Below are 15,460 nucleotides of genomic sequence, written 5' to 3'. Positions count from 1 at the left end.
GCAGGAGAAAAAGTTTGATACGATTTGCTCCAACACGGTTGGCATCAGAAGTCACAGGAGAGATTTTTAAGCAGGGATATGATCATATTTGTTTTGAAGGAAAACCTGGTGGCCATCTGAGAGTCTCTTGAATGGACAAGAGGTAAATACCTAGACAGAAAGACAGAAAAGGAGATTATTTAAGCTGTCTGTGAAGGAGCTGATGGTGGTCTGGATGGGAAGAGCAGCAGGGGAACTGGAGAGGTGTGAAGACATGTGAGAGCTCTTTAGGAGGTGGGACTGGCAAGACTTGCTGATAGATTGCATGTACATGACAGGTGAAATAAGGGGTTCAAGATGACCCCCACTTATGGTAGTGCCATTTACTGAGACTGAGGAAGAAGCAGCTTTGTTTTTCTTTTTTTAAAGGAGTCTATTGTCTGTAGTGAGTTCAGTTGTGGACATATGGAATTTGAGTCGCTGGTGAGCTGCCCTACCAGAGGAGGCAGTTAGATATGTAAACCTGGGATTCACAGGAGAGCTGGTGGCTAAAAAAAAAATCAATTTGGGGTTTATGGCATATACATGACATGGTAAGTGAGGCCACGGGAATGGGTGAAATTGTCCAGGGAGAGGGTGTCCAGTGACCAGAGAGGGCAGCCCTAGACAGAGTGAATGTCTGCATTTCTACTGGAGAGCTGGATGCTGAGAGGACGGGCCACAGCTCAGAGAAGTTGTGATGGGGAGGAAATGGGATTAAGTGGGAGCCCTGCTCATCCTGTCCCTGGAGAAGAAGCCCTGGGGGTAGGGGGCTCAGGGCCCAAGGATGGGAGTAGAGGTGCTAGGGGAGAAGTCACCAGGTCCCAAGGCACGTTCTGTTCACTTCAGTGTTCCTTTGGTTTCTGTCTGGCCCTGCCTGTCTCACCTCCAGGCACTACCATGAACAGTAGGACAAAGAAATGGAAAACTAGGGCAAAGAAATGCATAATAGAAATAGAAATAGTTTCTAAACCCCAAAGTAGGAGAAAACCTCAACTGGTATTTTGGAGGCGACAGGCAGCAGTTGCCACTCCGTCTCCACAGGCCAGCATTGTCAACTTGGCCCTGTGCCCTGCAGCTGGGCCCTGCGGGCTGGCCACACTCCAACCCGCCCACATATCTTCCCCCCACTTCTGGCACTGGGAACCATGTCAGCGCCTCCCCAGGCAGCCCGCCGTGTGGCCAAGCCTAGGGAGCGAGTAGGAGGACTCCAGAGCGACCGGGACAGGGAGCAGCAGAAAGGCTGCCACTCTGTGTGGTGCTGGCAGGGATGGTGAGCCCAATCCTGTGTGCCCACCCTCAGTGGTCTCCCTGACTCTTCTTTCCTAACCTCACTCATGCCTCCTGGAACTAAGGAACTAGCCATGGTGTCACCACCCAACTCTGACTTGAATTCATTCTCTGTTGGCCTATTCTTCCATTGGCTCTTGTCTGTCTCCTCAATGGGCTGGGGGGCCCTCCCAGACCCTGGACCTGCCAGCAGTTGCTGTTTCTTTGATTTCTCCACAGTACACCTAGCTTGGAAACACACCAGGGCCACGCTGAAGGGACCCTTCTTCATCAGCTTTGCCGTCAACTTTGCAGTCAACTCAGATATGTGGCCTGCTGACTGACTTGTGATGAACGGCAGCGTTCCTTTAAACTCGGGAGCCTTTTGGGGCACGTACAATAGGACCTGGCTCCCCCTGGTTTCATTTGCATTCAACTTCTCAAGGGCATGGCTTTTGGGTAGAGCGAGGTACAGCTGGATTTCTTTTTTTTTTTTAGGTCCTGCTGTGGGTCATGTGGGATCTTAGTTCTCCAACCAGGGATTGAACCTGTGCCCCCTGCATTGGGAGCACAGAGTCTTAACCACTGGACTTCCAGGAAAGTCCCTGGATTTCTTTTTTTGAATTAAAATAAATAATTGGCATTGAAACATGTATATTACTATATGTGAAATAGATCGCCAGTCCAGGTTCAATGCATGAGACAGTGTGCTCAGGGCCAGTGTACTGGGATGACCCTGAGGGATGGGGAGGGAGGTGGGAGGGGGGTTCAGGATGTGGAACACATGTACACCCATGGCTGATTCACGTCAATGTATGGCAAAACCCACTACAATATTGTAAAGTAATTAGCCTCCAATTAAAATAAATAAATTAATTTAAATAAATAAATAAATAGTTGGGGGCCCTTCCAGACCATCAGCAGTAAGCCCATACTCATCCCCTCCCCCAGACCTGGGAAAACAATGCTCTCTCTCCAGTGGGTGCTGGACCTTCTGGGCTGCAGGGGGCATGTGTATCCACAAGGCTACTCATCTTGACCCATTGCATCTTTGACTTCTGTCAGTGGAGGTCCTTGGAGAAGCAGACATCAAGACAAGATTAAATGTGCAAGTGCTGTCTTGGGGGAGACCCCTATGAAGGATGCAGGGGAAGAAGTAGAAGCAGGCAGGGAGCATCTTCCCATCCCAGTGCAGGACTGATCCCTGAGAAAGGAGAGGAGGAAGGAAGGAAGCACCATGTGAGGCTGCTCACATCACAGCCTGGTTCTGAGAAAGTTTAGATCACTGGGAATTACCTTAGCAAGGCTTGCTTATTGGAGGAGTCTCGTCCCAGGGATGGGCTGGGATTGGCATCCTCACTGGACTTAGTCATTGGCTGGGAGCAGCCTGGGGGGAATTTGGCCTTGATATAAACACCACCGTGGATCCCAAAGTGGAATCCCTGGGGCTGTTGGTGACCTCTGCTTCCCACAGCAGCAGGTTTTCTTGAGGGAAACTCTGAGCAGCACATATCCATGCCCACCTCACCCTCCCTGCAGCCTCCTGGGCTTCTCCACTCTGCCACCTTGCCTGGGACCAGTCTTCACTGGTTTGTTCCCAAGGCAATCGTTTCTTCCCTTCCAGCCAGACTCGGGGCCAGACGATCTGCCTGGGCCTCCTCAAGCTCCTCAAGCAGGGCCCAGGCCCCCAATCCCTGCCTGGGTGGAGAGCTGCTTGGAGCAGGCTGGGAGCAGGGGCCAGCGGGAAGGGGCTGGGTGCTTTGGTTCACCCACCGGCCAGGTAGTCAGTGCAGAGACGTTAACAACAGCTCCCAAAGGAAGGCTGCTGCTACTTCTGTCCTTGGTCTGTGCCCTCTGTTTTCAGGTAGATCTGGAAACCCAATCCTTCTTCCCTAGGCCTTCAAGGAAGCCATGACCGGTTCCTCAGGGAAGTACAGATGAACAGCTCTCTGAGTGCTCTTGGCCCACCTGTGTTGCTTGTGGTGGAAAAGGGTAAAGGGATGGGCCAGTGGGCAGCGGCAGCAGACCAGAGCCAATGGAAGATCCAACCAGGATCCTGAGAGAAAATATTTCCTCTGGAAGGATGGCCATGACGCTAGCCCAGCTGGTGGTTTCTCCTGGCCCAAATACCAGTCTGCTTTGGTGGTAGGCCCCCAGGATCTGGTCTAATGCCTGGGACACAGTGGGTGCCCAGAACCTGTGGGTGGAACAAGTGTCTTCTCCTGGTTTGCCCTCCAGTGATCCCCTTTACCCTCCACTAGAACGTCAAGTTCATGAGAGCAGGAACTTCGTGTTTTCCCTGCAATATCCTAGCTCAGAGCTGGCACTCAACAAAGAGTGTCCATTGGGTGCCAGAGCCCTTCTTCCAGGGGCACAAGAAGAAGGAAAGTGTAGGCCCAGTCCACGAGAACTCACAGTCTTCTGGGGAAACACAGCCTTGCAGGCAGCAGATGGTGAGCCTGGATTTACTCTGAAGCAGCTAGACATAAGGACTGATTTAAAAGAAAGCTCTGAACAAGAGCATAGCTGACCACAGCTGGTTGGCGGAGACTTTGGTGTGGAGGGGGACACTGGAATGACTGAGGTGAAAAGAGCTGGCTGAAGCCAGCTGCCGTACATTTCCTTTCTAGGCTTCTTATTTAAGGGGAACACATGTGCTGACCCAGAACGCTGGACACATGGCTTGGATGTGGGAAAGTGGGACTGGCCTGGAAAATCAGATAGGATGCTTCCTAGTCTTGTGCTGGAACCGCTCATGGTAAAGAAGAGCCCAGAGGGAGGCCTGTCTCTCTGCTGGTGGCTAGGCCAAATTCCCAGGCAATGGGTCTCACCCGTAGTCCTGTCTTTGGCTCTCTTGCTGGACGTTGGCAGAAGTCAAGTGTATCGAGGAAAGAGAAAGGCTTCTTGGACCCATGAGAGGGCAGCAATACAGTCTCTGCCCCTGCCACCCCTCAGAGGTGCATCCTCAACGTGACAGCACATCCCTTCAAGTCCTTCAGCCTTGATCCATCAAGAGAGAACACCTTATTCATTCGCACATTGCCTTTGGACTCCAAATTGTCACTGCCAGCCTGAGACTGTAAAGTGCCCAGAGCGCAGGTTCCAATGCCCTGTCATTTGCTGGGAGATTATTCTATGCAACTTCAGATTCACTAAGGGCTCTAACTGAATGAGAAGGAATTAATGAACAAATGCCACTCCCCTGAGGTATCATAAGGCTTTTCTTCCTATGTTGGGAATGGTATGGACCTGAACCTTTCACACTCCATCTCAGCAGGCAGACTAGGGTTGGGGTTTAGGCTGACGTTAGGGTTATGGTTGGAATAGGGCTTAGTCCATGGCTAGGGCTAGAATAAAAGAAGTAGTCCCCACTGGGATGGAATCCAGTCTTTCCCCCTCCTCCCCACCCCACTGGGCCATATCACCCAAGGCTGCTTCATGAATCTTTGAGGAAAAGCTCAAAGTTCAAATTTTTAGCTGGAATTAAAGGTATGGCAGTCTCAATTAATGCAAGAGTTACAGGTTGAGCAAGATTCAACCAAGTCATGGGGTCACAAAGAGTCAGACACGACTGAGCAACTGAGCAACAACAACAGCAACGAAGATTCAGCCACGATTGGCTGTGAATGTGGCGGTGGTAGTTCTTTCAGGAGCCGAGGCTTGGCAGAGAGCAATGTTTGGAGGAGGGAATGGATTCGCCTGGAGCAGGCAGGTTCTGAGGGGGAGACCTACGGAGAGACACCTTGGTGAGGGCTCCAGCAGACAGTCTTTGGTTTCCTCCTCCTCTTCCTCTTGGCTGACACCATGTGATAAGAATTGTGCTTATTCCTTCGCAGACATCTTATTTTGTCCGCAGGACACTCTACAAGGAAAGTCTGATATCATCCCATTTTACAGATGAGGAAACTGAGGCTGAAGAATGTTAGATAACTAGTCTATGAGTTCATATGGGGCTAGGGGTGGGACCTGGCTCTGACTGACTCCAGAGACTTTATTACTGCCATCTGCTCACTCAAGTTTCTCTTGGGGTCTAGGCTTGCTGTGGGTGTCCATGGGACAGGTGATACTTCTGACGCAGAACTGTCCCAAGCCTGACTCATGCATAACACCCTTCTGTCCAGCGTCCCTACAGCTCTATTCCCCTGGAGCCCTTTGGTCCTCCTGGGCCTCCTGGGAATTCCAGCAGGTCCACGTGAGCAGAAGCTTGCTCCCCAGGGTATGTGATATCTCTACAGACTCACCCCAAAACGACTGGGGTGGGACCAGCCTCCAACCCCTGCCCTATCCTGCTCCTCTGCCTCTCTTAGCCCTGCTGTTCTCGGCAGTCTTCCTGCCTCCTGATAACTGTGGGAGGATCTAGCAGCTTGTGCATGAGGTTAGCTGGCCCCCGTCCAGGCTGAATTTCACTTGGTTATTTCCTAACCATATTTCTAACCTCCTCTAGAGACTCAATCTCAGTCTTGGCTGATTCTGAGCAGTCCAGTTGTTAGCTTCTCTGTGGATTTCATTAGTATCTTGTTTATTGGCATCTTACAAAGTTTTTAACGAAGGTGTTCCTGGAGAGTGAGCCTGGAGTGGGTCACTCTGGTTGGTCAGAGTTTGGTGTTAATAAAGCCAAGCATGTGGGTTCAGGCACACCAGGCCTGCTGAGCTGAGTGGCGCTGGGCTGCTAACCATAGGCTGAGGCTGAGCCCACAGGCTGACTTTGGGGACCTGAACCCCGGGTGACAGTGGGTGTGGAAAGTCATACTAATAAACAAACCAGAGTACCTGTAGAGATGCTGCCTTAGAAGTGTGGCCCCAGGTGTCTGCCTCCTCCCTCAGCTCCCTGCCATCATCACACAGGCTTTAACGCAGGCCTGCACCCTCCTGCGTTGGGAAGATGGTGTAGTGATGGTGTGCAGAGGGGAACTGGTCTGGACCCTGCTCCCTGCCCTGGCACTGGCAAGGCCCTGTGGCTTCAGTGTCATAGTATCTCACTGGGGGAGGGCTTTGCTGCCAGACCTGCATGGGAACTTTCTTCTCTGCCCCTCCTTCTCCTTCTCCCCTCTGGACTGACCCAAACTGGACCCTCAAGGAGTACATATGGCTCACCTGTGGTGTTGATGGCTCCTCTGGTTGGAAAGGGCCACATCTGCCTCATTTCCAAGACGGTACAGAAAAGTGGGATGGGACCCTGGTGACCTTGTTGCCCTGTGTGCCCAGCCCTCTCTGCTCCAGTGGTGGAAATGGCTGGGCGGGCACTGAGGGGCCATGATCCCTCCCCAGGACCCTCTGGGCCCATTTACAAGGCCCCACAGGGTAAAGCTTGTAGCTGGAAAACAGTGGCAAGCACCCTGGCTGCTGGAAGGCTGGGTCCACACTGTCACCCTTGTTAGCCTGGATTCTCCCCTAATAAAAGGGCCCCTGTATTCTGGGACAGTAAATTTATTTTGCAGCCTCTGTAAGTTTGTACACTATGGCTTCTATTCTGTTTATGATTTTTCTATTACTATTTCTCCCTGCCTCCTAGGGGCTGAGTATAAGGGAGACAGATAGCAGAGTCCAGGGGCCACTCCTCCAAAGGCTGCCAGCATCACCTTTGCTTCATCTGTGGTGCCAGGCTGCTGTGTCACCCAACTCCAGGGGTGGGGGGCATGATATGTGCAACATGATGGGTGCTATGGACTGTATGTTTGTGTCCCCCAGAAATTCATATGTTGAAACTCGAATCCCCAGTGTGATGTTATGAGGAGGTGGGACCTTTGGGAGGTGATTAGGTCATGAGGGTGGAATCCACATGAATGTGATTAGTGTCCTCATAGGAGACAGAAGAAGGGAGCTTGTTTCTTGTTTCTCTCTCTGTTCTCTGTTGTGTGAGGATATAATGAGAAGAAAGCCACCTGAAAATCAGGAACAGGACCTTTACGAAGAACTAGACCATGATGGCATTGTGACCTCGAACTTCTGGCCTCCAGGACTGTGAGGGAAAAAATTGTTGAAGTCACCTAGCCTCTGGTATGCTGTTATAGCATCCTGGGCTGATAAAATAGGAATCTTCACGAAGGAGGTGATTCCTGGCCAGGGAGCTGAAGGGTCCATCCTTTTTCCAGATGGCCAAAATCAGGAGGGTGATGCTGGGGGATAAATGCAGAGGGAGATGCGGGGGGATGCATGAACAGCACGAGCAAAGGTGTGCAAGCAAGAGCAGCTGGGTGGGCTTGGGGACCTGCAGTTATTTCGGCACAGCTCTTGACTTTGGCCTCCCGGTGCCTGGCGCTTGGCTGGTGCTCAGAAGACACTGGGTGAATGAATCCATCTCCATGACTGGGGGTACCACATGCATCTGTAGAACTCCTGAGCCTGTATCCCCTGCTAGACTGAAAGCTGGTCAAGGATGGGTCTGTGAGGGAGTAGATGCTTAGGGTGGCACAGAGGGTTGAACTGGGACTCTAGAACCCAGCTCTCCTGACTCTCACCTCGGTGCCCTTTTCATTTCGTCTAGTTTCCTTTCAGTCCACATCCATCTCTTCCTTCTGCAGCCCCTTCTGTACTCTCAGGAAGAGCCCCTTACACTCACATAACTCCTCAGCTCTTGTCTTGCACAAGAGCTATTTCTAGCTCATGTGTTCCACCTGTCTCTTCAACTAGACTGTCAGCAACTTCAAGGTAGAGATTGGGCCTCTTCTGTGTTCTCTTCTGTGAGCTACACACTTCCTACACCACACTCTCTTGCCTCCTTCCCCAAGAGCTTTGTGGGCTCATCTTTCAAGGGCTGGCTAACCCAAACTTAAGAGTTCCAGACCTTTCCATGTACACACCTGTGGCCCTGTCCATGCCATGTACAGGGAAATCACCTTAGTAAGGAACCTCCGCTGTCCCCTCCTTTCGGGAGTTTGCAGTCAGGACAGGGAGGGAAAATGGCCTCCAACATAGCAGAAAGGTGGACCTCTCTTATTTTGTGAATGTGTTCTTGAAATGTATGTGGGAGCTGACTCCGCCATTGGATGCGCTGGGAAAAAATCACTAATTGAGGAAATCTGATGGTGAAATTTTTTAAGCTAATGACATTGAATTTATTTCACATTTCCATGGCATCATTGGCTTATTAGGGTTTGAGTCTATTCATTTACCAGTTATCTAATAAAAATCCATCCATCTCAATAAATCTGTCCATCCCAGTGAATTCCAATATACAGGAATTCATTTTATCAAAAGGAATACTTGTATTTTACTTGCAGTAACTTCTTTTTCAAAGTGACAAATACCCTAACAGACCCACTGTGTGATATTATGACTAGAAGCTGAATACAAATGAAAGTGGGCCTTACTGTTCTTGTCCAATAGATGGTTATTGAAGTGTGTTTAGATTTGTATATAAATGTCACTGGGGCCTACAACCTAATTTCTCCAATGGACTCTACCCATAGAGTACAGGGAATCCGATAGGCTGTCCCTGCAACCACCTCTGCCTCTTACTTAGTGATGTCAGGCACATGAGCTAGCTTTTCCGGTCCTCAGTTTCCTTGGCTATAAAATGGGGACAATCAAAGCAACTGCCTTGTAGGGTTGTGATCCAGGTGAACATGGTGCTGAACGTCAAGGGCATGGAACACCTGAACTGGGCAAAGGTAGGGACTGAGAAAGGTAAGTAGCTCCCTCCTAAGGTGATCCTGAAGCATAAACACATTACCCTAAGGGCAGTTCTCCCCACCATGCCCCCACAGGGGAAATGATTGTACTCATTCTGAGGCAAGGTGGGAGTAGGGGGAGCAGTAAGGGCCAGATTCTTCTGTGACACCCTATGGGCAGGGTGTACACTGGCGCTGGATGCAACCATATAAACATAAGTATTAGCGAGAGCTTGCTTTCAGAGCTCATGCACTTAAAATAGAATGGTAGAGACACAGATGACATTCAGACCTGGAAAGCTTCTGGAGTCAATGAGGCCCTCCCCTATCCCGGGCTTGCTGAGGTCGCCAGCAGCGGTACCAGAAGGCTCTTCCCAGTGGGCCTGCCTTCCCACTTGCAGTGCCTGCAGCTTCTCTGACGGAGGGAGGGCTTTCTCCAGCACCCTGGTGCTTGCCCAGACCGACCCAGGGCACGCCCCCCTCCCCAACCCCAGGGCCAGCATCAACTGCTGGGGGATGGGAATCGGTGGGAAAATGCTCCACCCTCCTCCCATCTCAGCTATCCAGTGCAGCACTTCTCGGGAGGGTCCCCACTCTCTCTGTCAGTCCCCAGCTGGTTGTGCCTGAGGCCACTGGCTATTTAATGCCCCCCTTTGTGGCTTCTCTCCCTTTCTTACTTTCTCTGTTTCCAAATATGTACTTCCTGTGACCACCTCCCCAATCAACTCCCTCAGCCCTACTCTTTGTCTCTGGGTCTGCTTTGAGGGGGAATCCAAACTAAACCCCTTTTTCTGTCTTCTGCAATTCTTGAGTGAGCCAGGTGGGCGGTGAGACAGGAACCTGAGGAAAGCTCCTCACAAAAGAAATAGAATCAGCCTACTGGACATTTGTTTTCCAAGCACTTTCTTTCACCTCCATCCTTCTTATCCAAAGTGCAGAGGAGCAGCCAGGGCATCACCTGGGAGCTCGAGAGAAATGCAGACCCACCCCAGGCTGGCTGAATCCGAACCTGCATTTTGAACAAGATCCCTAGGTGGTTCGCGTGCCCCTTAGTTGGAGAAGCCGTGTACTGCATCTTTCTCCAGTCACATGAAGATCCTGCGACAAAGCATTACCATTTGTAGTATGTAGTGTCCCCCCAAATTCATGTTCACCAGAACTTGAGGATGTGATCCTATTTGGGGCCTCCCTGGTGGCTCAGTGGTAAAGAATCTGCCTGCCAATGTAGGAGACACAGGTTCGTTCCCTGGTCCAGGAAAATTCCACATGCCCTGGAGCAACTAAGCCCATGGGCCACAACTACAGAGCCTGTGCTCTAGAGCCCACGCTCTGCAACAAGAGAAACCAGCGCAGTGAGAAGCCCACGCACCACTAGAAAGTAGCCCCTGCTCACTGAAACTAGAGAAAAACTTGCAAACCAAAGAAGACCTGGCACCGCCAAAAAATAAAAATAAATACATAAAAATTAAGAACATGATCTTATTTGAACTTGGGGTATTTGCAGATGTAATTAGTTAAGATGAGCTCAAACTAGATGGGGTGGACCCTTAATTTGATGACTAGTGTCCATATGAGAAGAAGACAGGATGCACAGAGACACACACAGAAGCAGGGCACATTTCAGAGGCTGTTGTTATGGTTACGCTGCCATAAGCCACGGAACACCGGGAGCCACCGGGAGCTGGAAGAGGCAAGGAAGGCTATGCACTAGAATCTTCGGCCCAGAGGACAACTTGATTTTGGGCTTCTAGCCTTGAGAGCTGTAAGAGAAGAAGTTTCTGTTGTGGGAAGCCACCACATTTGTGGTGCTACATTACAGCAGCCCCAGGAAACTAATAGACTATTCTTTCCAATTTCACAGCCACAGAGGTGGTAAAGTCAGGACTTGACCGAGGCCCAGTTTATGTTGCTGAGTCAGTGTGCTGTGGTAGGTCCCAGGCCCGGGGGGCCCCAGGAGCACTTCCAGGGCCATGTTCTTAGACTGGGCCTGCTCCATGTGGTCGCCCAGGACTTGGAGGCAGCCACAGGGACATATGACTCAGGGGTGCAAATGACATGAGGTTGGGAGTGATGGCTGAACCAGGACTCAGAAAGATTTAGGCAGGTTGGAACAAGGGTCCCAACACTAGATGATGAAACCCCACCAAGATGAGAGGAAAGCTCAACGCTTAGGTGACAAAGAACAACCATACAGAAATAGGATAGGGAGAGCTAGCTTGACAGATATTCTGATGGAAACAAAAACTAGAGCAGGAGTGTGGGTGGTTTATGTGACCTCAAGCTCAGCTGGAGCTGAGAGGGTGATGCAGTTAGTGGAGTGGGACCGTAGCCCTCAGCTGCATCAATGGAAGTGGGATGCCTGCCCCCAGCGGGTGGGGGCAGCATCTTCTGCTTCCTCTCTGTGTTGCTCTTGCCACCCCTGGAGGACCAGGTCAAGGCAGGGGCACCACTTTTAAAAAGGACTGCAAACTACAGTGTTTGTGGGGCAACCAGAATGGTGAAGATTCAAAAACAAAACAGTGATAAGAGCTGCCATTTATTGAATACTCCTTATGTGCCAGAAACTGGGCTAGGTGAGTGAGATAGGCACTGTCTTGACCCCAGGGGATGCTTACAGCCTGCTGACCAAGAAACCTGGAAGCTGATAAATACATGTATTTATTTAGAAATGTATACATGCTACAGAGGAGTGCAGGGTGCTCCGAGAGCACTAACCCAGAGAACCTGACACAGACTGGGGATTCAGGTTTTCATCTTTGAGCCCGTTTATGAACGCTGACTAAGTGTTACCCAGGGGAGCATGGTACCTTTGAAACAAAACAGCAGGTTCAAAGGCCCTGGGGCACATTTGAAAACCAGAGAGAAGAGTTGTATTGAGGGATGTGGCTTGGTTAGAAGAGGGTCTTGGAAACGCTGTTTTGGCCATGTTGTGAGGAATGGATTGGAGAGAGGCAAGAGTGGAGACCAGTCAGGGAAGGGTTGGAGTCAGCCTGGGTTAGTGTCCTATCACTACTGTAACAAATCATCACAAACTTAGTGGCTTAAAATAACACAAATGTCTCCTCTTACAGTTCTGGAGGTCAGAAGTCTGAAAGGAGTCTCACTGGGCTAAAATCAAGGTGTCAGCAGGGCTGTGTTCTTCTGGAGGTTCCAAGGAGAATGCATTTCCTCCACCTCTTCAGGCTTCAACAGGCTGGCCACTTCCCTGGCTCATGACGCCTTTCTATCTTCCCAGCCAGCAATGGCCAATCAAGACTTTTTCATCAGTTGGGAATCTGCCTCCCTCTTTTATGTCTAAAGACCCTCATTATAATGGACCCATCCACATAACCTGAGATAATTCCTTAATCTCCCTGTTTTAAAGGCAGCTGATTAGCAACTGTAATTCCTTCTTGCCATATAACATAGCACATTCATTGGTTCTGGGGATGGAGATGTAGATGTCTTCAGGAGGCCATTATTCAGCCAACCACACATTCTGATTTACATACATCACCTCATTTATTTCCCATGACTCCTCCCATGAAGTTGGTACTATTATTACACCCCTCCCCCATCAAAAAGAATTTTTTTTTTGAGGGAACCACACAGCATATGGGACCTTAGTTCCCCAGTCAGGCATTCGAAACAAGGAGTCTTAACCACTGGACCAACAGGAAAGTCCCCTATTAGTCCCTTTTTATGGACAGGATACCGAAGCTTACAGAGGTGACCTGCATAAGGTCACACAGTTGGGAAGTGGCAGAGTCCAGAGTCAGATTCCAGGCTGATGTTGCAGATCCTGTGACCTTAGTCCCTGCCCCACACTGCCTCTCAATGCAGAGGGCACAGGGGAGCTGACTTCTGGTGTGCAGTGGGCTAGCTCTTACCCAGAGTCAAGTTTTGGGTGACTCCAGAAGGCAGAGCCAGGCCAATACTTATAAGTTGTGTGTGTGTCAGTCACTCAGTCATGTTTCACTCTTTGCAACCCCACGGACTGTAGCCTGCCAGGTTTCTCTGTCCATGGGATTCTTCAGGCAAGAATATTGGAGTGGATTGCCATTCCCTTCTCCAGAGGATCTGGAGAAAGACTTTTTGTATTTCTAAAAAGTTCTTTGTGGTGATAAGCCTCAAAGAAGTTGGAAGTTGATCCTTTAGCAATGGAGAGTCACTGAAGACATGCTGAGAGAGGGTTCTAGAGACAAGAATGTGTGGGTGAAGACTTTCTTCTTTCTCAGGTGAGAGGAAGGTGAGCATTGAGGTGACAAGAAACTCCCAGGCAGATAACCAATCAGAGGAGGAGGGAAATCAAAGGTGGCCTCATAACCAGATTCAGAGTCAGAATCTGCAAGAGTACCAAAGAGGCCCCCTCTCATTTGGGGAAAGGAGCACCCCACACCTTTCCCCCTCAGATCCATCCATCTCCATCTGCCTGAAGGACCATCTGTTCATGAAATCTGTCTCTTCCAGGTGGGATATTTTATGTTTTCCCACCTGTGGGAGAAACCTGCAAGGCTCACATTGCTCAAATGGAGCTGAGATTAGACTCTAGCCTTGTGCCTATTGCTTGGATGTCAGGGCCCTGAGCAGTCATCACCACAGGTAGCCCAGTGCAGGGGAAGAACCAGGCCAAATGTTTTCAGTGACTTTGGGGGGCCCATTTGGGGTCTGCCCAACAACACTTGCCCTTGGGCCCTGTTCTAGAGTCTTGAGCTGTGGGGAGTCGGGTTATATGACACCCCCACTGCAACAGCCTCTCCAGGCTGCCACTTCTGTAAGGCGGAGGTAGCCCTGGCTCTTGGCTTGGGATGGTCTCTTAGGAGAACAATGGGCAGGCTGGTGCCAGTGGGGATGGGGAAGTTTTGCTTCTTAGCAACAAAGGGAGCATTGGAATGGAAAAGAAGCCCGGGGGCTGCTGGGACTCTCTAGTTGGTTATTTCTCTCTGCTCCTAGACAACTCCAGGCAGCATGGGGACCTGGACTCCCTCTGCCTAGCCTGTGGCTAACGTGCCCCCCCGGAGTGAAGGGGGGTGGCCCGTGTGTCCACCACCCTGTGGCGAGGATCCAGCCCTTTCCACACCAGCGCGCTGCCGAAGGCTTGCAAGCTATTCGGGGAGTTGCACAAACTGGAAGAGGGCTGCTGGGGAGGGGTCGGAGGAAGGGTGTTGGGAGAACTGAGCTGTACTGCCGGCAGCTGCAGGGTGGGTGGCTGAGCACTGTCTTCTCTGGAGGGAGGTCAAGGACACAGCTGGAGCCTATTCTCAGCTCCCTCCCTCCTTCCTACAGCGCCGTGATAATAGCTCCTAACACTTACTGAGCCCTTAGAACAGGGTCTTAGCCAGACTCTGTTCTCAGCCTTTTCCATGGATCATCTCATTTAATCCTTCACAACAGTCGTATGAGATAGGGCTATTATTATCTCTATTTTAGAGATTAAATAATAATACTTTTAAAACACCCTGAGGCACACAGAGGTTAAGTAAGCTATTAAGTGCCTCAGCCAGGATTATGAACTCAGAGTTTGGCTCCAGAGGGTGAAACTAACCAGGCCTTGCTGCCTGTCATGTGACAGGCTGGCTACATGGTCCCACCTTTTGGGGCTGCCCTGTGAAGTGTCCCTTCGAGGCCGGCCCTCTTCGGGCCTTCCTCATGCTTTGAACATTATAATAGCCACCAACATACTGCGCGCTTACTATGCACCAAGGATTGTGCCCTTTACAGGACTGATTTTTATAATCTTCACCACAACCCTGTGGAACAGATATTGTTGCTGCCTCCATTCTATAAGGTGTGGAAACCGAGGATACCGAAGGTTTGATAACTTGTTAAAGGTCAAGTTAGGATGTAGCAGAACTAGGATTTAAATTTGAACCAAAGTCTGACTCTGCAGCTTTTTATTCATTCATTTATTCAACCAATCAGCCTTTCATAGACTGACATATGCCAGGCACTGTGCTTGGCATCAGTGGGTATACACAAGAGCAACAGTTCTATATGTCTGATTCTATCTCTCTAGCTTAGACTGCTCTCTAGAACTGTGGATTTATGAATCCAACTGGCCACGTGACATCATTCTGAGACTAATGTACTCAAAACAGGACTCTTGACCCTTCCTCCAAAGTCGCTTGTGCAAAGCTTTCCTTAATTCTGCAAATAGCGTCATTATCCAGGCAGTCGCTCAATCCAGGGCTTGAAAATTGAGACGCTATCATTTTTTTCCTCCCTTTTTGGCTATGCTGCACGGCACTACGATCTTAGTTCCCTGACCAGGGATCAAACCCATGACCCCTGCACCGGAAGCTCGGAGTCTTAACCAGTGTATACTGCCAGGGAAGTCCAAGAAGCCAACTTTGAATGCTTTCTTTCCTTGACCCCTGACATTTAATCTAGTGTCTGGTTGACTTGATCTCAAACATATCCTAAATCTTTTCATGTTTCTCCCTCCCTTCTCCCCTCACCAATCCATATCCAGAGGGAAGTCAGCATGAACATTAATACATCAATCACATCATTTCATTCCCCTGCAGATTGCCACGTGCTCTGACCTACATGGCACTGCCTGAACTGAGTACTCTGTTGCCACC

Source organism: Bos indicus, chromosome X (assembly GCF_029378745.1).
Source record: "Bos indicus isolate NIAB-ARS_2022 breed Sahiwal x Tharparkar chromosome X, NIAB-ARS_B.indTharparkar_mat_pri_1.0, whole genome shotgun sequence".
Taxonomy (NCBI): domain Eukaryota; kingdom Metazoa; phylum Chordata; class Mammalia; order Artiodactyla; family Bovidae; genus Bos; species Bos indicus.
Note: the sequence above shows the minus strand (reverse complement) of the source record.